Source organism: Myotis daubentonii, chromosome 7 (assembly GCF_963259705.1).
Source record: "Myotis daubentonii chromosome 7, mMyoDau2.1, whole genome shotgun sequence".
Taxonomy (NCBI): domain Eukaryota; kingdom Metazoa; phylum Chordata; class Mammalia; order Chiroptera; family Vespertilionidae; genus Myotis; species Myotis daubentonii.
In genome coordinates this window covers 61075395-61102278 of record NC_081846.1, presented here as the reverse complement: position 1 = coordinate 61102278, position 26884 = coordinate 61075395, and positions in this window count along the sequence as shown.

Below are 26884 nucleotides of genomic sequence, written 5' to 3'. Positions count from 1 at the left end.
TGTAAGCTTGAAAATAATCCATAAAAATTTTGAAATATAGCATGATAAAACTTGTTACTGAATATCACTGGATGGTGGACTTAGAGGTGATATTTTTCCCCTCTTTCTCTGTTTCCAAATTGTCTCTGTGTGTAAATTAATTTTATAGTGAGAAAAAGTATTTTTAATAGAAGATGCCATTGCAATTATTTACAAATATAGAATATAAGATATAAATTTGACTATGTCTTATATAAAGGGAGCTTTAAGTGCTTTTCAGGTGAATGCAGAGCTTACTCAACCAGGCAAATCAATGATCTAGGCAAAATTCCATACTTACACTTTTCCATGACCCCTTTGACAGGAAAATGCCTCCTCCACTCTTTCCCTTCTTCCTGTTCCTCCTCCTCTGCCTCCTCCTGCCCCCAACCCTTCCTCTCCCTCTCTGCTTTCTTCTTCTCCCCCCTCCTCCCTCCCCTTCCTTTTCCCTCCTCCTCCCTTCCCCCTCTTCATTCTACTTCTCCTCCCCTTCCCTCCTTTTCATTCATTCTTCTCCTCTTCCTTCTCCTCCTTCTCCTTCTTTTTGTAAACTTATTCATGTTAAAATGAAAAAAAAATAACTTCCAGTCCTTCACTTCGGATCAAATTCTGAAAACGTTCGAGCGTATTCTCTGAAAGTAAAAAAACACCTGGCTCCTTCTATTTTTACAGAAGTAGAATTAATTAACCCAAAATATATTTGCAAAGAGGAGTATTTACCGAATGGGTCAAATAAGAAGTAATGACATTTCTTTTTTATAAGTAAATAGAAGAGGGTGGGCAGAAATAGAGACAGTGAGGAAGAACTTTCTGTGCTCCTTAGAACACCTAATGTGTTACTAAAATAATGTCATTCAGAGTTATAAAAGTAGATCATGATTCTTTTACTTTTAAAACTTATTTTGGACACTAATTTGGTTACAGTATATTGATAGAGAAAGAATCAAGTCCAATATTGACACAGACATAATATTATTAAATAAGTATTGATTTTTTTATTGTGGCAATTTTTAAATTTAGTTTTTTAGTTTATTGTCAGAATTAATAAGGAAGTTGCATGGTAACCCACACTCTTATTTATATGCTGATATATTCTACTCACTGTTCAGATTTCTATTCAGGGCAAAATTCCAAATTATTAAATGGAAAGCACTCATATGATCATAGAAACTATTCACTTACTAACAATAACTTACCTTTTTTCTGTAAACTTTCTTCATTCTTTTCCCACACATGAACCTACCCTGGACCAAAATATATAATTTCCAAGTAAGATTAAAGACATTAACATTTTTTTCTTCATGTATTCAGCTTGTATTATATTACTTACATTTAATTTTATGTTGCCTTAAAATACTCTAAAGTTGTTCACTTATCTTTCTAAGACCAAGAATCACATTATCTTTCCATTGCCTTCCTCAAACACAGCACAATGCACTGAATAATACTAAATGACTAAGTCTTGTACAATTACCAGAAATCATCCAATTACCTCTAAAATTTGTTTGAGTTTTTTTCCTTTAAAACCCACTGTACCTTTAGTAAAACCTAGGATTATTCATTAGAAATTAGTTTATAATGAATTATGCAATCATCCTTCAAATGAGGAGATGACCTCCAAATTGAAAATACAAATCAATGAAACAAGAGAAGAAAAATTTAATACAGATACCATTGTTCATATAAGGAAAATCTATTCTGTCTGTTCAAGCACTCTTTTATTCAACACAAAATTTTGACATAAGTATGAATATTATTGTTGAAAACAAGCAAAAAAGCAAATTATGAAACCTACTATTTTGAAGTGCACAGTATTCTAAGAATATGTCTGAGAATAAAATACTTCTAAGTTTGTATCCAGAAATTTTATAAATAAAGGTGCAATAGGAGAGAATTTATTTATCACAGCTAGTTGTGTACATTCTCTGAAAACACCTAAAACTGGCATTCGTTCTCTCACTCAGTTTTGAGACGTTCTAAACATTTATTTTGAAATGTGTTCAATAAGGCCAAAGAACACCAAGGCTTTGGGTTTTCTCCATTTATCCCTTCCATAGCACCCTGTTAGCTCTCTTCAAGGACAAAACATCCGTGGTGTTTTCACTGTAGCTATTAAGTGGTTTTGTGTGTGTGTGTGTGTGTGTGTGTGTGTGTGTGTGTGTGTGTGTGTGTGTGTGTGTTTGTAGCTCTAAAATGTCAATTTCAGCAAAGCATTAACATCCAAGAGAAGCTTCTTTCAATTTCTCAATTGCTTATGTCTTTCATTCCTGCTGCTCCCCATCCCAAAGATTTCTAAGTACCTCTAAAGCACACATTTACTGAAAACATTTGTAAAGTGAATGTTGAAAAAAAAGAGCCTGTCACTCTCCATAAGAATCTTTGTATCTTCTCTTTGCCGTGCAGCCCTGACATTTCAGTAATTGCTTCAACCTCAGTGCAGCCAGGCTTTGTGTCTTCCCTGGATGAAACGTTTCCTAGACTTCTCGTTTTAGAAGTTCTCCACTTTGATTACGAAGGCACTAAGTTTTTCCTCAGCCCCGGCCAAGGCTGCTTTTAGCCTGTCAACATGTCTGAATCAAGTTTTCCTCAATGAAAAAGGAGTACCCGTTGTGAAAAGTGGTTTCATCATTTCCTGTCTCCTATGACGGCCCCTTCTGGGTGAACCAAATTTACTTGTGGAAGTAGTTTTCTTTCCTTTTTTAATTAGGCTGACTGGCATTTTGTAATAATTGCAAAGCCACTGGAAAGAGATGTTTATAATAAGTACATCTGAATATTAGTGGCTTGTGTATAGGGTTTGTTGACGATCAAGATTGTTTCCAATTGAAATAAAACACTGCAAGGAATTATGGATGCTTGGGGAGGAAATAAGCTAAAATTAAAGGAATGCATAAGATGCTACCCTATTACCTCTGTTCAGTGTACCAGTCACTTTGCAGTACTTTTGAGTGTTACCTGTTTGTATGAGAGATGGTGGCAGGAGGGAGAAGTGGAGAGGACTAGGATACTGTGCATTTCAGAGAGGTCATTGTGGGAATTACAAACTAGTACATTTTCCAAAGAGACCTAATATAATCATCTAATAAATCTGAGGGTAATAAAAGATGAGATCAAGATACTTAGGTAAGCCAGTATCAAGGGTGTGGTTGTAAAACCTCTAATAGCAATAGTAATTGATTTAAAAAATTAAAAACTTTGAAAATCACTTGAACATTTTATTCATACTATCTCTTGGGAACTTGTTACCAATAGTGTTTCCAACGTAATATGATTAATAGTCCCTGTGCTTCCCCCATACTTCCTTTTGATTCATGACCACTTTCCACTTTCACATGTAATCAGCATGATGCTTCACTGAAGAGCTAGCACCATAAAAGGAAGAGGAAATAAGAAGTCCATGCTTGGGTTTTGAATTTCATGGGAAAATAAGAAGCAGTTAGGCTGTCATCAATAGATTTAAAGTATTATGATAAATCTTAGCAAAGTTTCCCTGCACCAAATTATACATCTATTCCTATCCTATTATAGGCTTAGCTAAAATGCTAAGCTTAGTGGCTCAATTTATTTACCAAGTTTATATGCTAAAGCAAGTCCTGAAATTGTTGCATGATACTTCAAAGCTGCATTGGCTTGAGATAGCCGCTCTGAATTCCTCCTCCCTGGCAGTGCCCAGGATCAGTAGGTTTACTCTTGTGTGCTTCCTTAGAGGTAGCCTGGGAGTAGTATAGGCACTTAGTCAGTCCTGACCTATTTCCTTACACTTGAGAAGGGTGGAAGCATAAGACAGAAAAATAATGGATTCCCAACACGACTTAAGGTCCTAACTGGCACCACTCAGCATGTACTTTGTGGACTGAGTTTAACTGGATGCCAGTGAGAACAGATACTGAAATAGCCAGTTATGCCCACCCTAGTTTTGAACTAGGTAGCCCACCGCTCCACCTGAAATCTCAGGAATTTAGATATGAGTAAATGGTCAAGGGTAGTAACTCTAAAAATGGCTTGATGATGAATCCTTAAACCAGTTAGAGTGAGAGCTCATAGTAAAATTAATCAGTATTACAGAAAAATAAAGTTATGTTTTCTTCTCTGCGTTAGTGAACGAAAATTACATTACCTTATACCACTTGATTATACAGTAGCAAGCTAAATCCTTGGTGTATGTCTAAAACAGAACCATTATTTTGAATTACATCTAAAGCCAGAACAGAGAGACTGTTTAAGAACATTCTTAATATCAGAAGAAAAAAACAAAAGGTAGGCCATAATTTTCAGAAACATTGAGGCAATAAGTTAGACTCACTGTTAATCCTAGTCTAAGCAAAGACAAAATAATAGCTATTTTTAAAATTTGATAAACATTTTGAATTCACAATAGATAAAGATATTAGACATGTTTTCCTTTATACTAAATCTCCTCCTTCCCTCCCCCCGGCCCCCCGCTCCCCCAAATATGGGGCTGTGGGAAAATGAAGCAATAAGAATTTTTGTCATGTTTATCTATTTCCTCCTTTATCACTGCTTCCTTTCCTTCTTTAGTTGTTTTTGTTTCTCTTTCATTCTTATGTATCATCTTTATCATACTTCCTGCTCATCCAGTTTCTCCATTTCCCTTCTCTCCCTTCTGTCTTCTCATAAATCAGTAGGATGTATGTAAAAATATAGCACAGAACAAAACTGATTTAGATACAAGTTCATTTGCTTTTAGTAATCTAAATAACCTTCTCTACTCACATTATTTAAATAAACTAGAGGCCCGGTGCATGACATTCGTGCACTGGGGGGGGGGGGAGGGGGCGCTCAGCCTGGCCTGCACCCTCTCACAGTCTGGGACCCCTTGGGGGATGTCTGAATGCTGGTTTAGGCCTGCTCCCCACAGCCCTAAGCCAGCAGGCAGACCGAGGAGTGCTCTCCAGCCATGAGCTCGGCTTCTGGTTGAGCAGCACTCCCCCTGTGAGAGCGCACTGACCACCAGGGGGCAGCTCCTGCGTTGAGCGTCAGTCCCCTGGTGGTCAGTGTGTGTCATAGTGACCGGTCATTCCACCATTTGGTCGATTTGCATATTAGGGTTTTATTATATAGGATGATTAAAAAATGAACAAATTGTGTATAAAAAATTTAAATTTCCAAAACACCTATGAAAAAAACACTTATAACTTAAGAAAAGCATAAAATGAAAGATATTAATTTTTTCATAGCATAGTTGCCAAATTTTAAAGTTGCTTAAGTTGTAAAGTTAAAATAACTTATAATTTCATAGGTCAATTATACCTCAATAAAGCTGAAAAAAAAATTGGTGAGACCCAACTATTAGAAAATGAGGTATGTACTGAATTGGAAAGCTTTCCATAGTTACTAAGATAAAAATGAAGTATTATATTTATTCAATATAATACCTTTTATAGAAACACAAAGAATATATTTATTTATATATCTACTAGGGGCCTGGTGCACGAAATTCGCGCACTGGGTGTGTGTGTGGGGGGGGGAGTGTCCCTCAGCCCAGCCTGCCCCCTCTCACATACTGGGAGCCCTCAGGCGTTGACCCCCATCACCCTCCAATCGCAGAATCGGCCCCTTGCCCAGGCCTGACGCCTCTGACAGAGGCGTCAGGCCTGGGCAGGGGACCCTCATTTCCCCCCATCACTGGTTCTGCCCCCAGCCCAGGCCTGATGCCTCAGCCAGAGGCGTAGCCCCCCATCACCCTCCGATCGCCTGATCGGCCCCTTGCCCAGGCCTGACGCCTCCACCAGAGGTGTCAGGCTTGGACAGGGGACCCCCATCTCCCCCCGATCACTGGCTCTGGCCCCCACCCAGGCCTGAGGCCTCTGGCCCAGGAATCATGCCTGGGCAGGGGACCCCCATCTCCCTCTGATCGCTTGCTCCACCCCCCACCCAAGCTTGATGCCTCTGACCCAGGCTTCAGGCCTGGGCAAGGGGACCATCATATCCCCCCAATCCCTGGCTCCGCCCCCCGCCCAGGCCTGATGCTTCGGCCAGAGGAGTTGACCCTCATCACCCTCCGATCACCAATCACCAGATCGGCCCCTTGACCAGGCCTGAGGCCTCCGACAGAGGTGTCAGGCCTGGGCAGGGGACCCCCAGCTCCCCGCGGTTGCAGGCTCCGCCCCTGCCCAGGCCTAACGCCTCTGGCTGAGGCATCCGGCTCGGGCAGTGGGGACCCGCAGCTGCAGCGGCCCCGCGATCATGGGCTTTGCTTTAGGCCCAGGCAAGGGACCCCTAGCTCCCGGGACTGCCAGCTTTGACCATGCCCAGCTCCCATCGCTGGCTCCACCCCTACTTCCTGCTATCACTGGCCAGGGCGGCAAAGGCGCCTGATTCTCCGATCATGGCTGGGGGGCAGGGCAAAGGCGGCCCCAGGGCCGCCTTTGCCCTGCCCCCCAGCTCTTAGCTCCCCCCTGGGTTTCCGATCACTGTCAGTGGCAGGGGGCTTCTTCCTGCTTTCCCTTTCACCTCCCTGCATTGTGCCTACATATGCAAATTAACCGCCATCTTGTTGGCAGTTAACTGCCAATCTTAGTTGGCAGTTAACTGCCAATCTTAGTTGGCAGTTAACTGCCAATCATAGTTGGCAGTTAATTTCCATATAGCCCTGATTAGCCAATGAAAAGGGTATCGTCGTACGCCAATTACCGTTTTTCTCTTTTATTAGTGTAGATGATTGAATAAACAGAAATATCAATGAGGATAGAGATGGAGAAGGACATGCAGATGAAGTTAAATGTTGCTATATAACAATTTTTTGAAAGATATAAAAATTGATAACAATATTTAATTTTGCTGAAAAATATACAGAGCTAGGATGAAAGAGGTCAAGCTTTAATTCTGTATTTTTATAACCTATTCAAACATTTTTAACATGAGTCCATACTTTTTCCTACCAAAAGGGATTCTTCTGGGTTCAAATATTACTGAACATTCATTTTATATGTTTTTGTATTCAAACCTAATAAAGTGTTATTTAAAAAATGAAATTGAAATAAATTTCTACCTCATTTCTTTTATGCAGTTTAAGGTATAAATTTTTAAACAGTAGAACATTCAGTACAATCTCATGGGAAGCCCTGCTTTCGCTTAGGATAGCACTGAAATTAACTTATTATGGTTTTCAACCTTTTTTTCACTTTTTTAGACTCTTTTAACATAAGCCATGTTGTAGTTTCTCCCTGTCCTCATTCTGACCTGGACTTGCCTAGGCATTTATAGGAAATACATGCGTAACACCTACATGTAACTACTGTTAGCTAAAACTATCAGATGTACACTAAAACTTTTGTAACAGATAAACATTTACATATCATCCTTCTAAAGGTGTTTGTATTTTATTTTATTTATTTTTAAATATATATATTTTTATTGCTTTCAGAGAAGGGAGAGGGTAGAAAAATAGAAACATCAATGACGAGGGAGAATCATTGATTGGCTGCCTCCTGCACACCCCACACTGGAGATTAAGCCCACAACCCGGGTATATACCCTGACTGGAAATCGAACCATGACCTCCTGGTTCATAGGTCAACACTCAACCACTGAACCACACCAGCCGGGCTAAAGGTGCTTGTGTTTAAAAAAAAAAATTTTTTTTTATGAATAACTTACATATTATTGTAGAACTTCAGCTATGATTTATAAGTTTAAAAATATGAGTGTAGCCTAGCTGGTGTTTTACAAAAGCCAGAGTTTATGAGTTCTTCATCCAGTGCCTAGTGCAAAGTACTCAACAAATGAATTGACTACAGAGATGGGCACTGAATTTTTCCTCATTTTCTCTGTAAAGAATTCTATGCATAGAATAGAGGTGAAGAATGCAAGTTTATTTATGCTATTCACTGAAAGCTTGACTACCCTTCTGAGCCTATGAAGAGATGCTAATTAATAGCTAAAGTATTAGAAAGTGTTGTCTTTCTATTAAAAACTGAGCCAATGCCACTAACACAATTTTTAAGTTATGGTTTTGACACAGTTACTTCAAAGGCAATTCTGATTCTCAGGTGTTTCTTTCTAAAATGCACTGTTGGCCTCTAATTCTTATAGTACACAGACTATCCTATCTAATAAAAGAGAAACATGGTAATTGGCGTATGGCCGCTACCCTTCCCATTGGCTAATCAGCGAGATATGCAAATTAACTGCCAGCCAAGATGGCGGCTGGCAGCCAGGCAGCTTGAAACTAACATGAGGCTTGCTTGCTTCAGTGACAGAGGACTCCAACGTTCCCCACCTGCCACTGCAGGCCTCTGAGCTGGCAGTTTGAAACATAGTTACAAAAATAGAAGCTAAACAAAACCCCAGAAACCAGCTTTCAGCGAGCCAGGATCTCAGACCTGGAGTTGATACAGAGTTTCGATTGTAGAACCTAAACAAACCAGATACCTGCTTTCAGGAGCGGAGACCTAAGAGCTGGAGCCTCAGAGCTAAAGCTGGCTCAGAATAAAAAAAGAAAAAGAAAAAAAGGAGCAGTTGGGAGCTTCAGTCCCAGCCTGAAAACAGCCCTCAGCCCCTCACCCAGACTGGCCAGGCACCCCAGTGGGGACCCCCACCCTGAAGGGTGTGTGACCAGCTGCAAACAGCCATCAGCCCCTCACCCAGGCTGGCCAGGCACCCCAGTGGGGACCCCCACCCTGATCCAGGACACCCTTCAGGGCAAACCAGCCAGCCCCCACACTTGCACCAGGCCTCTATCCTATATAGTAAAAGGGTAATATGCCTCCCAGCACCGGGATCAGCGGAGCTGCAAGGTCTCCTGGCACCGGGATCAGCATGACAGGGGGCAGCGCCCAAACCCCCTGATCGCCCTGTGGCTCTGTGTGTGACAGGGGGTGGGGCCACAACCTCCCTATTGGCCCTGCTCTGTTCCTGACAGGGGAAGGTGCCCCAACCCCCTGATCGGCCCTGCTCTGTGCCTGATAGGGGGGAGCTCCCCAACCCCCTGATGGGCCCTGCTCTGTGCGTGACAGGGGGGAGCTCCCCAACCCCCTGATTGGACCTGCTCTGTGTGTGACAGGGGGGAACTCCCCAACCCCCTGATCGGCCCTGCTCTGTGCGTGACAGGGGGGAACTCCCCAACCCCCTGATCGGACCTGCTCTGTGTGTGACGGGGGGGAGCTCCCCAACCCCCTGATCGGCCCTGCTCTGGGCGTGGCAGGGGGCAGCACCCCAACCCCATGATTGGCCCTGCTCTGTGCATGACAGGGGGTGGCACCGCAACCTCCCCATCGACCCTGCCTTGAGTGTGACAGGGGGCGGTGCCCCAACCCCCCAATCGGCCCTACCCTGAGCATGACTGAGGGTTGCATCGCAACCTCCCAATCCACCCTGCTCTGTGCATGACAGGGGGCGGCGCCCCAACTCCCCAATCGGCCCTGCTCTGAGCCCGACCAGGGGTGCACCTAGGGATTAGGCCTGCCCTCTGCCACCCGGGAGCAGGCCTAAGCCAGCAGGTCATTGTCTCCCGAGGGGTCCCAGACTGCGAGAGGGCACAGGCCGAGCTGAGGAACCCTCCCTCCCCCCTGAGTGCACAAATTTTTGTGCACCGGGCCTCTAGTCTAATCTAATAAAAGAGAAACATGCAAATTGGCCGCACCTCCGCTATGCCCTAAGCCACGCCCACCAGCCAATCAGAGTGACTATATGCAAATTAACCAAACCAAGATGGCAGCCGGCAGCCAAGGAGCTGGTGCAAGCAGGAGGCTTGGTTGCCCCGGCGATGGAGGAAGCCAAGCTTCTTGCCTGCCCTGGCCGACTGTGGCCTCCACTCAAGGTAACAAAGTTTCAATTATGGAAGATAAATAAATCCCAGATACCTGCTTCCAGCCAGCCTCCACAGGGAGCTTGGGTGGCTGGCGGCTGTGGCCAGCCTGCAAACAGCCATAAGCCCCTCACCCAGGCTGGCCAGGCACCCCAGCTGGGAACCCCACCCTGAAGGGGCTGTGGCCAACCTGCAAACAGCCATCAGCCCCTCACCCTGGCTGGCCAGGCACCCCAGCGGGACCCCTATCCTGATCCGGGACACCCTTCAGGGCAAACCAGCTGGCCCCCACCCATGCACCAAGCCTTTATTCTATATAATAAAAGGGTAATATGCAAATTGACCCTAACAGCAGAACCACTGGGAATGACTGGTCACTATGACACACACTGACCACCAGGGGGCAGATGCTCAATGAGGGAGCTGCCCCCTGGTGGTCTGTGCACTCCCACAGTGCGAGCTCTGCTCAGCCACAAGCCAGGCTGACAGCTGCCAGTACAGAGGTGGTGGTGAGAGCCTCTCCCACCTCCTCAGCAGGCCTGCTCCCCACTAGCAAGTGGACATCCTCCGAGGGCTCCTGGGCTGCCAGAGGGATGTCTGATTGCCAGCTTAGGCCCAATCCCCAGGGAGTGGGCCTAAGCCAGCAGGTGGTCATCCTCTGAGGGGTCCCAGACTGCGAGAGGGCACAGGCTGGGCTGAGGGACCCCCCAAGTGCACAAATTTTTATGCACCAGGCCTCTAGTGTTATTAATATTAGATTTTAAAACCCCAATAAAATTGAATGTATAATGCAATTCAAATAAAGTACCTTTTAACTTCAACTACATGATATACAAGAAAGGTTTTTAAAATGGTACATTTATTATTTCAGTATATCCTTATGAGTAGGGATTTCAATGTTGGTCTCAAATGTATTGCCATGTTCCATTTTTATATTATAAAAATAATCTGGAAGGCACAGCTGATCTGTGTATTTCCAAACTCACAATCAAAGGCATCATTTCTCATGAGTGATACTAGAGACCACAGTTTTCATAAAACATCTGGATTACCATAGCTAAACTAGTTCTGATTTTTCTTAGATATAAATATAATATCCCAACGTAGCATAACAAGATTTTCAGCATTTTTTTCTCTATATAAGCCCCTGTAGTCTTTGAATAAATCAAGAACTGTTTATGATTTGTTCACTGTTCAGCTTCATTTCCATCTAGTTTACATATGGAGTGAATGTAATGTATTTATTTTTCAAGAAACTTTTCTGTTCTTCTGACACCATGCATGATTCAACAAGATACTATCAGAGTCAATGATAGCTCTGGTGAATTGCACTCCTATCTCAGTCTGACTAGCAGAATACAGTGTCATGAAGTAGCTGGCATTTTTTCTCTTCCATGCCAATGATCCATTACATAATGGTTCTGTAGGGCTCATATCTTAAATCATGCAATCCTTAGTAACATAATCTTCTTTTGGACAGACTCTTAAGATTTACACATTTGAAGCTATCTTTCTGCACATTTGACCTTAATGTAATTCTTCTTAAACCTCACTTTTTACCTACTTCCCAAACCCCCAAAGTCATTTAACTATCAGGATGGGCTATCGATCGCTTGGTGATGTTCACTGCAGTCACACTGGGCAGTCCTTGCTGGTGCTTAACATCATATTGCTACAAATCTTACCCAACTTCAAACTCTTGGTTCTGTGATCCCAATTTTAATCATATATCTGCTCCTTAGGGTTTAGTATAAATCTTTGCTTTACTAACAGACTCTTCTATGTATTAAAGAACCCCTTATTCTGTCTACATACAATATCTTCTTGATGCTTACAGAGTCGAGCCTTAACACAAACCACTACATAATACCTTACAGATACTGATAAGAGAAATACTTCTACATGGGGAACTATGGAACACACCATTAATGTACTTTGGGGGTAATTTTTCTATTTTAATGATATACCCAAAACCATAGTCTACTTTGCACCCAGATTTCAGAGCAGCAAAAATATTGCCTACTCATTTGTGGCAGTAGTTTGAGGCCCTGTGAGATGTCGGGCATTGAATTAGGTGCCAGTGATACAGTGAGAGAGTCACAATTCCTGCCGATGAGAGCTTACAGTTTATTAGAGAAGATGGTTAACTAAACATCCTATTTAATCCTATATAGTAGAGATAATATCAAATTAACCCTCATGCTGTAACACTGTCACAAGATGGTGGCGTGCACAGCAGCAGCGGGGCCAGCTGCACTGTGTGCTTGCCACTGGAGGGAGTTCCCTCAGCCGGGGAGTGGGTCCCGGCTACTGCTCCACCCAGCTTCCCCGGAGTTCCCTATGCCCTGCTGGGGGGCGGGTCCTGGCTGCTGCTTCGCCTGGCTCCCACCAGTGTGACCAGGCCGGCAGGGGAGGGCAGTTGGGAGCCATCAGGCTGGCAGGGGAGGGCAGTTGGGGGCGAGATCAGGCTGGCAGGCAGAAGCGGTTAGGAGCAATCAGGCAGGCAGGCAGGCAGGCAAGCCAGCAGTCCCAGATTATGAGAGGGATGCCCAAGGGGTCTCAGATTGGAAAGGATGCAGGCTGGGCTGAGGGACACCCCCTCTCCCCCTGGTGCACAAATTTTGTGCTCCAGGTCTCTAGTGAGATAATAATACAGGATGATAAAACTTATGATAATTTGTAATAAACATATGGAATGGTCAGGTGAATGTTTCCAAGGGACAATCATGTAAACTGGGATAATTGGGTGATAGCTAAGTGAAGTGGCAGTGGTGTGAGCATTCCTGGTAGACCAGCTGTGGGCAAACTACGGCCCACGGGCTGGATCCGGCCCGTTTGAAATGAATAAAACTAAAAAAAAAAAAAAAAGACCGTACCCTTTTATGTAATGATGTTTACTTTGAATTTATATTAGTTCACACAAACACTCCATCCATGCTTTTGTTCCGGCCCTCCGGTCCAGTTTAAGAACCCATTGTGGCCCTCGAGTCAAAAAGTTTGCCCACCCCTGTGGTAGACCAAGGATCGTGTGCAAAGGGATTGAGAATTTTTGTTCATTTACTTTCAGCAAATTGAAGTCTTGTTGCATAGAATATTAGAGTCATCCGTAGTCTTAATATTACATTTTTCCACTTTAGGGTGTGACATATTGAATTGAAAACAATCATAGTATCAGAAACTATAAAGTTGTCACATTAGCTTTGTCACTGAGCATATTCAGGAGTGTGGTGTGACTTTCTATTGCCTCATTTTCCTCATTCTCACCCTGCCATCTCATATTGTTCCAAGAAAATGCACTCACAGACTTCTTGGTATCACAGAATTAGAATGAACATATCTGTAGAGAATTGATTCATTTTCTTTCTAGTTGACATGTACAGCATGCACTGGATGATGAAGCTTCGGTGAGCATGATGGGCAAGACTAAGTAGGCAGTTGCTCTCCGGAGCATAGATTCCTTCTCTGTGACTAGGAAAACTCTCCATCATTTGAAAAGAGGCCTTGGATTAGCGAGCATAAGAAGCTAAATATTTTTGGTTTTCACCAATCTCAGAAGGAATGCTCAAAATGCAGTGCTTTGTTTCCCCAAAAAAAACTGCCTTCAAATTTATAAAAGGTAAAAACAAACAAACAACAACAACAAAAAAAAACCCCACACACGCCCTAACTGGTTTGGCTCCATGGATAGAGCATCTGCCTGCGAACTCAAGGGTCCCAGATTTGATTCTGGTCAAGGGCATGTACCTTGGTTGCGGGCACATCCCCAGTAGGGGGTGCGCAGGAGGCAGCTGATCTCAATGTTTCTCTCTCATCAATGTTTCTAACTCTCTATCCCTCTCCCTTCCTCTCTGTAAAAAATCAATAAAATATATTTAAAAACAAAAACAAAAAAAAACCACATTAAAATCTAAAAGTAAGAGAATATCAGAGGTGACATTTCTGTTGTCCCAGAGTTAGTCAATAGAAATCAAAGTTGAGACAAAGAGGAAACAATTACTCCAAATTCTACAGAGAATTACAAATAATTAGGGTTAGACACCACTTCAAATGAATTAGAATATGGCAAACAGAATAGTGTGTCACTCCCAAGATGAGGTTACAAAAAGACTCTGGCTACTATTTTGTTTACTTTGTCTCAATCTTTATCTTGCTGACTCTGAGGGAAGCCACATGTCATGTTGTGAGCTGTCCTATGGATAGGCCCACACAACAGGGAGCTGATATCTGTGGTCAATAGTCAGGAGAATCTGAGGCCTGCTGTATGGGCTGAATTGTGTGATCCCAAAATCCATATTTTAGCGTCTTTCTACTCCCCAGCACTTCAGAATGTGACAGGGTCTTTTCAGAGGTAAGTAGTTTAAATGAGGTCATTAGGGTGGACTCTGATCTAATATGAATGGAGTCCTTATAAGAAGAGGAAATTTACCTGGCCAGCATGGCTCAGTGGTTGAGCATCAACCTGTGAACCAGGAGGTCACAGTTCAATTCCCAGTCAGGGAACATGCCAGGTTGGGGGCTCGATCATCAATGTGGGGTGTGCAGGAGGCAGCCAATCAGTGATTCTCTGTCATCATCGATGTTTCAACTCTGTCTTCTAATTCACTGATTTGATCCTCAGCTTCCCCTAATCTGCTGTGCATTCCTTCCAATGTGTTCTTTATTTGTGTTATGTCATTCTTTATCTCAGACTCTTCTTTTTTTCATAGTTACTATATCTTTTTTTATACTGTTGAGCATTTTTACCATCATTATTCTGAACTCTGTTTCAAATAAATTTCTTATCTCTGCTTCATTTATATCTTCTTCCAGAGAATTCTCTAATTCTTTCACTTGGGGGTTGTTTCTTTGTCTCATTTTGGTTGTCTGTTTGGGTTTGTGACTATGTTTTAGGTAGATCCTCTACACCTCTCAATCTCTAATGCAGGAGAGTGTTCAAGGCTGTTTCTGACTAATTGGATCAGGCAAAGATGCAAAGCCTCCAGAGACTGCCTCTGTCTACAGACTAATAGGATTCTGACTTGAATAGCCCAGGCAATCATCCTCAGGTGTGGCGAGAGTTTTTTTTTTCTTTTTTAAAAAATATTTCTTTATATATTTCTGAGAGGAAGGGAGAGTGAGAGAGGGATAGAAACATCAATGATGAGAGAGAATCATTGACCGGATGCCTCATACAAGTCCCCTGTTGGGGATCGAGCCTGCAACCCAGGCATGTGCCTTTGGCTGGATTCGAACCTGGGACCCTTCAGTCCACAGGCCGACGCTCTATCCACTGTTCAAAACCAGCTAGGGCAAGAGTTGTTGTTTTTTTTTTTCTCAACAGCACAAGGCAGCTGCTTCCCCCTGGAGGCTAATTGTTACTTTTAATCTCTTAACCCTTTGAGTGCCGACCAGTATCCTAGGAACTATGCTAAAATTGCCAAGGCATTTTTGCTGATTTTACAGCAGTTTAGGAAAAAAATTATGAATCGCAAGTAAATGAAGTTACATATTCAAAAACTTAAGGAAACCTTTACTACATTTGTTTTCATCTTTGTTCATATATTGTTTGCTGATTGTATTATAAAATACTAGTAGAAAAAAAATTTGAACAAAACATATAATGTTAAAATAGAGGGTCATCCTTCTCCAATATCTTCCACAAAATCGTCATCTTCACAGCAAGAATTGACATACTTAGCAATATCATCATCACTAATAAAAGCAGACTTAGAACTGGACGCCATTTCAAAGCTTTAGGGCTACAAAATCTGAGTAAACTTCATAAAATCGTAGTACCTGTAAAAAATTAGGCAGATAAATGCCAGTGGTCAATTTTAGAATTACAAACATTCGGCATCATAACTAATCTGCACTTAGGTGCCATCTGTCAATAAAGAGTGAACCACTAGCATCTAATAGTGACACTGCAGGAGGAGCTCGATCGCACTCCCGGCACTCTAGGGGTTAAGTAGCCTCAGGTCAAGGTGTTTTCCAATAGGGTGTGACGACTGTCTTCCCACCAGGCAACTCCAATGTGTATGTGGGAAAGATGTCCTCCACTGCGTGAGGGAATGACTCAGCCCAGGAAACTTGGGGTGTCTGCCTTCTAAGCTCTATCCCCCTAGTCCCCAGTCCTGGGTTCTGCTCTCACGGCTCCAGTCCACTGCACCCTCCCTCTGCCAGAGCACAGGGTGGGTGGTTCCAAAGGGGATTTTTGTGTGTTGGCCCTTCAAGAGGGTGCCTGAACTTTCAGCTGCCACTTCCTGGCAGATAGCACCCTGCTGCTTTTCATAGCTAGATGTTATGTGGGTACCCTCCTCAGATCTGGTGCTCTCTGATAGGGAGCCCAGCTTTGGGATTAGATCCCAGAGTTTTCAGTGGCACTCCCCCACCCCCACAGCTAAGATATCTCTGCAGGACTTCAGTTGCTGTCTGTGGGTTCCTAGCCAGCCCTTTCACGCCACCGCCCTTCCTACCAGTCTCTATGTGGTCTCCACCTTCGGTCTTTGGGTATCAGGGTTCTTTCCTGTGAGTTTTCCGTTGATTAGTCAGGAAGATTTTTGTATTTCAGTTGTAATCCCAGCTTGTTTATGGGAGCATGTCCATGCAGCAGTCACTTACTCTGCCACCATTTTTAATCTCCGTCATCATCATTGATGTTTATATCTCTCTCTCCCTCTCCCTTCCTCTCTGAAATCAAATCCTATATAATAAAAGGCTAATATGCAAATTGACTGAATGGCAGAACAACTGATCACTATGATGTGCACTGACCACCAGGGGGCAGACGCTCAACGCAGGAGCTGCCCCCTAATGGTCAGTGAGCTCCTACAGGGGGAGCACTGCTCAGCCAGAAGCCCTGCGGCAGTGCTAAGGATTTCCGACTGCCAGCTTAGGCCCGCTCCCTAGACTGCTAAAGGGATGACCCGGAGGGCACAAATTTCATGAACCGGGCCTCTAGTATATATATGGAAATTTGGACATAGACATGTACAGAGGGAAGATGATGTGAAGACACAAGGAGAAGTGGGCCATCTACAAGCCAAGGAGACATAACTGGGACAAAGCCTTCCCTCACAGCCCTCAGAAGGAAACAACCTGCAACACCCTGATCTTGGACATCTAGCCTACAGAATTATGGGAAAATAAATATGTTGTTTAAGCCACCCAATCTGTGGTACCTTGTTAGCGAACTAATACACCTTCCAATAACCATGTGTGTGAGCTTCTTAGGGGATCTTTTGAGGCCTGTCAACAGCCAGGTGAGGAGCTTGGAAGATCCTCCCCCAAACTGAGCCATGAGAAATGGTTACAGAAGCAGCAGAAATAAGTAAATCAGGAAAGGAAATCTAGTATGTGGTGAAAACTGATGGAAATCTAGTATGTGCTGAAAACAGAAGCAGTAGAAATAAGTAAATCAGGAAAGGAAATTAGTATGTGGTGAAAACTGATTGGGTTTAGTAGAAAACTGAAAATGAATTTTTCCAAAGAGGTTATGGATATTGTACTCTGGAATTTAAGGGTAAGGCCACATCACATTTTGATATAAAAGTCTGTATTGTGAGAATAGATTAGTTTTCTACATTTCTCATGTAGAAAATATATGATGAGAAAATCAATATGCCAAGGATAAAATATTATAGAATAGGATTAGAGAGCGAAAGAGGATCCAGCACAAAATCCAAGGGAGAAGAAATAAAATCCTAAAAGTAAGGTAATTGCAAATGCATCTTGAAATCAAGAGGAGATAACCTAATCTTGAAGTTAACAAAATAAAAGAAGAGCCCTAACCGGTTTGGCTCAGTGGATAGAGCATTGGCCTGCAGACTGAAAGGTCCCAGGTTCGATTCCATCAAGGACATGTACCTTGGTTGTGGGCACATCCCCAGCAGGGGGTGTGCAGGAGGCAGCTAATGATGTTTCTCTCTCATCAATGTTTGTAACTCTCTCCCTTCCTCTCTGCAAAAAATCAATAAAATATATTTTTAAAAAAAGAAGAAATTCCTGATAATAGATTTCTGCCCCCTCTCCCCCAGGTGAAGATATATAACAGAAAATTTTTTTACAACCCTTATTATCCTTTTTTCATCAGTTACCTACAGTGTCTACTATTGCTTTGAGGGTCCATTTTAATTTCAACTTGGATTTCCACTCTTCCTAATAGTTGGCCAAGGCCAAGCCTTATACTCTCTATCAAGTGTTTGTCTTCCTCTCCAGATAACCTTTCTTTTCTGGCTCTGTATATCTCCTTATTACCTCCTCCTATATGTAGTCTATGATTTCTAATTGTGTACCTCAAAAATGTAATGTAAGGTGAGTGCTGTGCAATCTCTAATTTTTGGTACATTTCTGTGTTTGAAATATTTCATAATTTCTAATTAAAACTAATGAAAGAATATTTGAAAGTCATGGGAAGTTATGTTTTATAAAATAGAAATTGTTCATAATCGTACTACCTGTTGGTAATCACTATAAAATTTTGGTCTTTATCTTTTTATTCTTCTTCTATGTATATGTTTATATGCAATTATTTTATTGAGTATTTTAATTATTTATATTGGGATTATAATTCATAGTATATACTATAACCTACTTTTATCACTTAAAATTCATGCTGAAAAATTTTACAACTTTAAATATTTTTCTGGGCATAACTTTTGAAGGCATGATTTTTGTATTTATTAAACTTTGTATATCCTAGTTTTATGTAATAAGTCTGTTACTATTGGTCATTAAAATGATTTTCCTGTTTATAGAAATGCTTGTTTGTATAACATTCTGTCTCTAAGAGAAATTTCTAGAAGAGATAAGCATGTTCTTAAGGCATTTGATTGGTATTTCCAAATAGTTCTACAGAAAAGATGTGTAATCAAACTGGGCAGAATTGGCATATTTATAATATACACTAGAGGCCCAGTGGACAAAATTCGTGCACTCGGGGGGGGGGGGCGGGGGGCTGTGTCCTTCAGCCAGGCCTATGCCCTCTCGCAGTCCTGGAGCCTTCGCAGGATGTCCGACTGATGTCCTAAGCAGTCAGTCAGGCATCCTTATTGCTGCTGTGGAGCAGGAGAGGCTCCTGCCACCGCTGCTGCACTCACCAGCCATGAGCCCGGCTCAGGGCTTCTGGCTGAGCAGCACTCCCCCTGTGGGAGCACACTGACCACCAGGGGACAGCTCCTGCATTGAGCATCTTCCCCCTGGTGGTCAGTGTGTGTATGGCGACCCGGTTGTTCCGCCGTTCAGTCAATTTGCATTTTACCCTTTTATTATATAGGATACTTGCTAACAGAAACACAGTAGATCCCTCCATTTATTTAGACTTTAGTGTTCTGAGCTAATATATTTTTTAAATTTTTATACAGGTTCTATATATTTTTAAATGAATGTGTTTTTAATATGGTTCTCAGTTAAAATTATTTTGTACTTTTTCTCTGCATTCCAAACCCAGGACATCTTCCAGAAATGGAGCACAATATTCACCAATCTCAAACTTATCTTCTTAATCCGGCAATTATAAAGTAGACTGTTTCTCAACTGTTAGTTCCTCAAATGCTATAGTCAAATTATTCCACTCCTACTGTTCTGTTTTCTCACTTCTGGAACCAAAATGATAAAACTGACACCTGCTTTGATCTGGAAAATATTCTTCCAAAGTAGTTGGACAAAGGTGTTGATAGTTTCCTTTGTTCTCCACACAAGTACATAGCCTTCCCATCTTACATGTTTTGTATCAAAGGAAAATTTAAATCTTTGGATTTAAAGACTAATAATATAAACTAGCAGATAAAATGAAAGACAGCATTCCTTTATATTTTATCACAGCAGTAACTTCATAATATACAATTCAAGTAAAATAGAAATACATGTTAAAGTGATAGTTGAACACTAGAAATTTGGCAGTCACAGGACATAATTTCCCATAATAAATGTAGATTTTCTCTTTGAAGGAAGTTGATCTTAATGCTATGTATGTTGTGATACTTCTTACTTTGACATTTCAGAATGTGAAAGAGTTGTCCTTTTTATTTTACTTACTTTTTTTTTTTTGGTTAATCCTCACCAGAGTATATTTTTCCATTGATTTTTTTTTTAGAGAGTAGAAGGGAGAGGGATAGACAGAGAGAGAAAAATTGATGTGAGAGAGACACATGGATTGGTTGCCTCCTGCATGTGCCCTGGCCAGAGCCTGAGATTGAGCCTGCAACTGAGGTACATGCCCTTGAACAGAATCAAACCGGAGACCCTTCAGTCCACAGGCTGACACTTTATCTGCTGAGCCAAGCCAGCTAGGACAGTCCTTTTTATTGTAAAGTGTCTGTTTTAGTAGTTATTATCAAAGAGTTGAGTTCCATTTCATTATGGAAACCAAGAAACAGAGACAGGGTGCTAAATTCTTGAAATTAAAAATTATCCACCAAAAAGAACTTTTATTTCTCTGTCTTAAAATCTAGATTAATAAACTTTTAAGCTAAATCTCACCATAAATTTAAAAAAATATTTTAAACATATTAACATTAACACATAAGGTAATAATTTAGTGTCCTATCTTATTTTTGTTTTAATTTAAGGAATTTTACTGACAGTTTCCTTAAAGTGTCTTTCCTTTCTAAATGTTTTCTCTTTTAGAATTAGTTTATCATTAGCTATTCAGAAAGATCTCTAGCACCATAAAAAGTAATTTAATATAGCAACCTGCAGCTAACCACAACTGTGTTCAAAATTTTTAAAGCCAGTGAGTATTAGCTTATTTTCTGGAAAACATGCTGTGAAGCATATTATGATAACTTTATATTAAATCAATATTTTTAGAAAATTTTGAAGCAGAAATAAGACAGATTTATGCAATGATAAACATGGTAGGAAAGATTTACCATGTTATGTCTGGTAAAGAAATCTCTCACTTAAAGATAGAACAATGCTCCAGCACAGTTATATTAAAAATAAAGAAAGAAAAGGCTAAACAGGTCAACCAAGTTTGGCTTTTACCTTAGGCTGGTGGTAAGTGGCCAAAATTTGTACCTTTTCTCACAATGTTAGTTTGTATTCATCTCTCTCTCTCTCTCTCTCTCTCTCTCTCTCTCTCTCTCTCTCTTTCTCTCTTTCTCTCTCTCTCTGTCTCTCTAGTATTTTAAAATTTTATTCTCATTTATAAACAAATCTAGACAGCAAATATTTAAAAAAATCGATAAATAATAGTATTCCATGCTTGCAAAATTGTGGTGAAATGAACACTATTTCAAAATCATTTTTTATTTTTCAATTACAGTTGGCATAACTATTATATTAGCTTCGAGTGTATGCCCCATGATTAAACATTGTTATATAGCTTACTAAGTGATTATCCCAATAAATCTCCTACACATCTGACACCATATATAATTATTAAAGTACTATTGACTATATTCCTTATGCTATACTTTATATCCCCTGACGAATCTCATTACTCATTTAAGTTGCACTAGAAATACCTTGCTATTGATTCACAATCCATGTACACTACTATAATTTATAGACAAAATAATCCTTATGCATGATTTAAATTATTTAGTTTGCTTAGAAAATTGGCTGAAAATTGAGTCAATTTGGGGGAAATTATAGTATATTAGCTAATTTTGTAAATACATTCCTTGAATAAAATAGAAAATGCCCGATTTACTGACATCAAAGCTGAAGTGATTATTCTCAGTGAAGGAAATAGTGAAATGAATTACCTGATCTTGGAGCTAACACAGATCAGCCAATAATCACAGGAACTACCTGATTACCTCCTGGACCAAAAGCAAGAGATATATTCAGAAAAACAAATCCAGCTAGGCATCTTTTGCCCCACTTCCTCTAGCTTGTAGTGGGCAAAAAGCATCTTATAAAAGCCATTCTTTTGAAGTTTGCTTTAGACTTCTACAAAAATTATCATAATTTCCTCTTAGATTGTACAAAGTTTGACGTTATAATTGATTGCTCAAAGAGAGCCAGTCATAGATATTCAATATTGGAAATGATTATTTCACATTTTTACTATTATATCTGTTTGTCTTTGCCAGATGATAGAGCCCTTCCTTGCACTCCATTGAGTGTTCTTGTCCCAGATCAGACAGTGCAAACTTCAGCTTCTTTCCTGCACACGTCTGACTTTAGTAATGAGAGTATTTCCGTGCCGATGAGGAGTTTATATAGATGAAGTATTTAATACAGGGAGGGACCCATTACAGTGCGTAGCATCAATCTTGTCCACTTGACTCCTTGCCCATGATCAGGCTTCTGGGATGCCACAGGTTGGGAGAACATGGGACCGTAGTGTGGAACAGAGAATAGAAGAGAGGTATAAGGGAGAGCATTTTCTTCCTAATACAATGTGTATTTCACACACACACACACACACACACACACACACACACACACAAACACACACACGCAAAAGGTTACCTATTATTCTGACATATGCATTACTTAATAAAACATATGTGTTGTAGCTCAACAAACTCCAATGTTTATATTCTACAGTAATCTGATGACACTGAAATTGCTCATTTTCGAATAACTAATTTGAAGCTCTGGCTTACCAATTGTCATGCAAATGATTATTTATAAAAATAAAGATTACACTTAAGTATAATAAAAGTTATATTATGAATTTAGTATATTGAAATTTAAAGAAAACATCCTTGTAAAAACCAACTTTTAAAAATGTTTAAAATTCAATGCATGTTCCCAAACAAGCATAGAAGATATTGCTATAAAATACATTTTTTTGGTAAAACATTCTGTTTCTAATGTAGACATATATATTCATAGATGTTTGTGTAGTATCTCGTGAAGGTGAAAGTGGCCTGGTTGTCTCCCAATATTTTCTTTGGTGCCATAAATTTAAAAAAAATAACAGCATGCTTTTCTCTCCTGCCTACTTAGTTACTCAGTTCTTATGAACAAAAATTATATTTTATGATTTCAGCAAATAAATCATTAAAGGAAAAAATTTATCATCTCCTACATGTTTGAAGCAATGAATTAAAGGGTTTATTTCTACCATTGATTTAATTGGAATCCCAATTTTTTTGACAAATGGAAAAAATGTTTTAAGCTTTAATTTCATATGATCTGTACTATCTAATAGATAATAATGCATTCAATTAGCACTAACATGAAAGCTAGCACTCTGGCCACAATTAATGCTTACTTCATCACCAGACACAAAAGAGAAGTGAATAACATGGAGCAAGCCTGTTAAATGTGCCATAGTCAGAAGGGTGGTTTTGTTTTGTTTTAAACACACAGTAAAAGCATCTAGTAACTAGCTTCAGTCTGAGACAGAAAAATATCTAAAGCATTGCTATTAAGGTATAAATCACTATTGGAAAGAGCTAAGCTGTGTTTCCATAAGTGGTTAGAAAAAGTGACTCTGTGATGCTCTTGGTCTGTTAAAAAGTGTGAGGTTGTCATCTGACCAAAGGTGTTTTTTGAACCACTCTCTGAACTGACAGAATGGCATTCACTTTATACAGCTTACAGAAGGCCAACCATTCTAAGAATTAAGCACATTGGCTTAACATGTTTACTCTCACAAGTTCCCTCTAGGACATTTCCTATGACACGGCTTTCTATTTCACCTCCAGTCAGCATGGCTGAAGATCAGAGGCTTAATGTATTTCCCTGAAGAATGTGTTTCCTACATTCTTTGTTGTCAATGGAAGTGAATCATAAATGAATTAAAAACCTCCGCTTGCAAACAGAGGTTAGTACTCCTGTAGGATTCAGTTACACCTTCAGACAAGAATCTTTGAAATGAAGTAAAGATAAAATTACGATAAAAACAAGCAGTGCAAAAGCCTGCTATTTCACCTTGCTAAGACCCCATCCCTGCTATTGTTGGCTTATGTCCATTGAAGTATTCCCATAAAGAGATTAGAAATACAGTGATATTTAGGCCAAAGCTGGTTGAAGAAGGTGAAGTAAGAGTGTTTGCTATAGGCTACTGTGTCTTTCTAGAATAATTCCGACACAGTTTCTATCATCACCTAGCACCTGGCCGTTTGTGGGTTCCGGCATTAAAATGACCTGGAAGGAAGCTTGTCAGAAATGAAGCATCCCATGCTCTTCCCAGATCTACTGAATCAGTATCTGCATTTTTAAAAGATCCCAAGTAGAGCTCAGTGGCATGGCTCAGTGGTTGAGCTTCGACCTATCAACCAGGAGGTCATGGTTCTATCCCCAGTCTGGGCACATGCCTGGGTTGTGTGCTCAATCCCTGGGGGGAGGGGTGTAAGGGGCAATGCAGGAGGTAGCCAATCAATGATTCTCTCTCATCATTGATGTTTCTCTCTCTCCCTCTCCCTTTCTCTCTGAAATCAATAAGATATATTAGTAGAAGACCACCAGTAAATTTGTGTGCACTTAAAAATTTTAGAAGCCCCACTCTGTATTGTCCTTGATTTAAATCAATATATAACTTGCTTCGTGCTAGCCAGAGCTAGGTTCTCTTGATCGTCAGGATTTTAATCTGCTTTTCCTCCTATCGCCTTTGCACTTTCGCTGGATGAATAGAAATATTTGATGGGAGGCAGTTTAATATTCACTTAAATTATTCAGCTTCCAATTAAATTTTATTTTGAACAAATTTACTGTGTCATAATGTGAATAGTATATTTGGTATAGAATAATTAAAGGTAAAACAGGTCATATAGTCTGAGTTTGTTTTTGAGTTTGTTGTTTTACTGTCTAATCCTGTGTATTTCATGTGAATTCATGTCCTAAGATAGATGCCACGAGAGTAGTATGTACAATAGAGGGATGGTTCCTTCAGCCTGAATCCTAGAATAAAGGAATGAAACAAAACTACATTGACTTATGACTTACGTTGTACACAAAGTAGCATTTGTTTTGTCAGGCATGGACAATTTAGGTTGTATGTTACTGTAGCATAACCTTGCCTACATTGACTGATGAGGTGATCAGCTATTCTGTCACTAACAACTAATTTCTCATCCACTTTATCTTTCCCTTCTCTGTGCATGCGTGTGTGTGCGTGTGTGTGTGTGTGTGTGTGTGTGCGTGTATTTTCCCCTAAGTTATTGTTTTTGCTTATGTATAACATCAGTGCTTCATGGTTCTTCCATTGTGGCTTTAAGTATGTTTTTGTTTTCCTTTGTCTTTTTTTTCTGCTTCTCATACCTACCTACTACCAACCCCCAAGAGGATAAGGTATTTTGACATCCTGTTGAGCAGAATGTTAATGACAAGGCAGTTAATTGGAAACTGGTCAGCTTTTATATTGGTGTAGATGAGGACTCAGCTGTGGCATGTTATTTACTATGTGGACAATATTTTTGGTAACAATTTCCATGATTGGAAAAATGTCACATGGCCTTAAGTTTTCTTAGACATGATAAATAGTTATTAAAGCCTGTGTCTTCGAGGCTTTCTCAAAACATTAGCCTCTATTAATGGAGTAATTGTGCTATTACCCTGGAGTTTATTCAGGAAACCTAGACGTAAGCAGAAGCTTCAATAACATTGAAAAGAAAACTGAATATTTCTATTGTGGTTTCTCTTTATTAACCAGAATACATCTTTTAATGAAAATCAAATTGATCTCTTATTTCAGGATAGTTTATTTGGTTTGTTTTACTCCTAATCACCCCAGTATTAGTCATAGGAGATGAATGACGTCATTCTATTCAATCACCTCACAAACCTTACAATGCAGAAAGAGAGTTCTATATAATCTCTAGCCACTCTTCCGTTGGCTAGGTTTATGTCCATCTAATCCTTACAACCACTTTCTAGGTTGACAATTCTTAAAACATCAGTGGATATGCATGCCAATTTCATGAAATATCCCTGCGAATTTAAAGTATTCCTCCTGCAGAGGAGAAATGGCTTCAACGTTCTTTCTTTTCTGTTCAATCAGTTTTCACAAATTCGTGTTCCTATACAGGCCTATTTCATTTAGTCACAGAATTGCAGAAACCAAAAGCTCAAAATACTTCTAAAACTATTGAATGGAATACAGACAAAATAGAATCTCAGGCTCATGGCTGAGCATGTGCCCTCAGAAATACCATGAACTTTATGATGGCAAAACTGGGGAGAGAATGCATTAGAAATAGTAGTGGTGTTTTGGAGGAAATCCTGATTCTGCACCTTTCTGTATGATCTTCTCTTCTGTGAGTTTCAATGCTGCCAGCCATGACACAAATTAGATTCAATATTCATTATAGCCAATTGGATATTTCTGTTTGGATGACATCCTGTATTGCCCTAAGTCAATGTCTGCAATTTCAGACTGCCTCTGTAAGATGAGACTCTTCCTCAGAACCACTGATGGATTATTAAGCTATGCACTATCTTATACTTTACATCTTTCTCAAACTCATCTTTCCCCATGTTTCAAAATAAGATGGCTATTTTTATTGTTTTATTTTAAATAATTAATTTAATTATATTAAAGCCTTGGACTAAATTGTGTTCCTGTAAAATTCATCTGTTGAAACTCTAACTTCCAGTGTGACAGTATTTGGAGATATGTTTTTAAGAGGTAATCAATATTAAATGAAATCATAAGAATAGAGTCATAATTGGAAGAACTGGTAGCTTTATAAGAAAAGGAAGATCTCTCTCTCTCTCTCTCTCTCTCTCTCTCTCTCTCTCTCTCTCTTTCTCTCTTCAGCGTGTGTGTGTGTGTGTGTGTGTGTGTGCACAAAGAAAAGGCCATGTGAGCAAACAGTGATTTGGTGGCCACCTACAAACCAAGAGAAGAAGCTTCAGAATGAAAACTTCACTAGCTATTATGGAAATTCAAATCAATACTACAATGAGATACCACCTCACACCTGTTAGCATGGAGGCAAGTAATAGCGAGTGTTGGAGCAGTTGAGGAGAAAAAGAAACCCTCATTCACTGCTGGTGGGAATGTAGACTGGTGCAGCCACTATAGAAAATAGTCTGGATGTCCCCCACAAAAGTAAGAATAGTTACCATATGATCCAGCAACCTCTCTTCTAGGTATTTACCTGAAAATTTTGAAAACATTTATTTGCAAAGATATATGCACCCTTACGTACATTGAAGCATTATTCACAGTGGCCAACACATGTAAATAACCAAAGTTTCCTTCAGTAGATT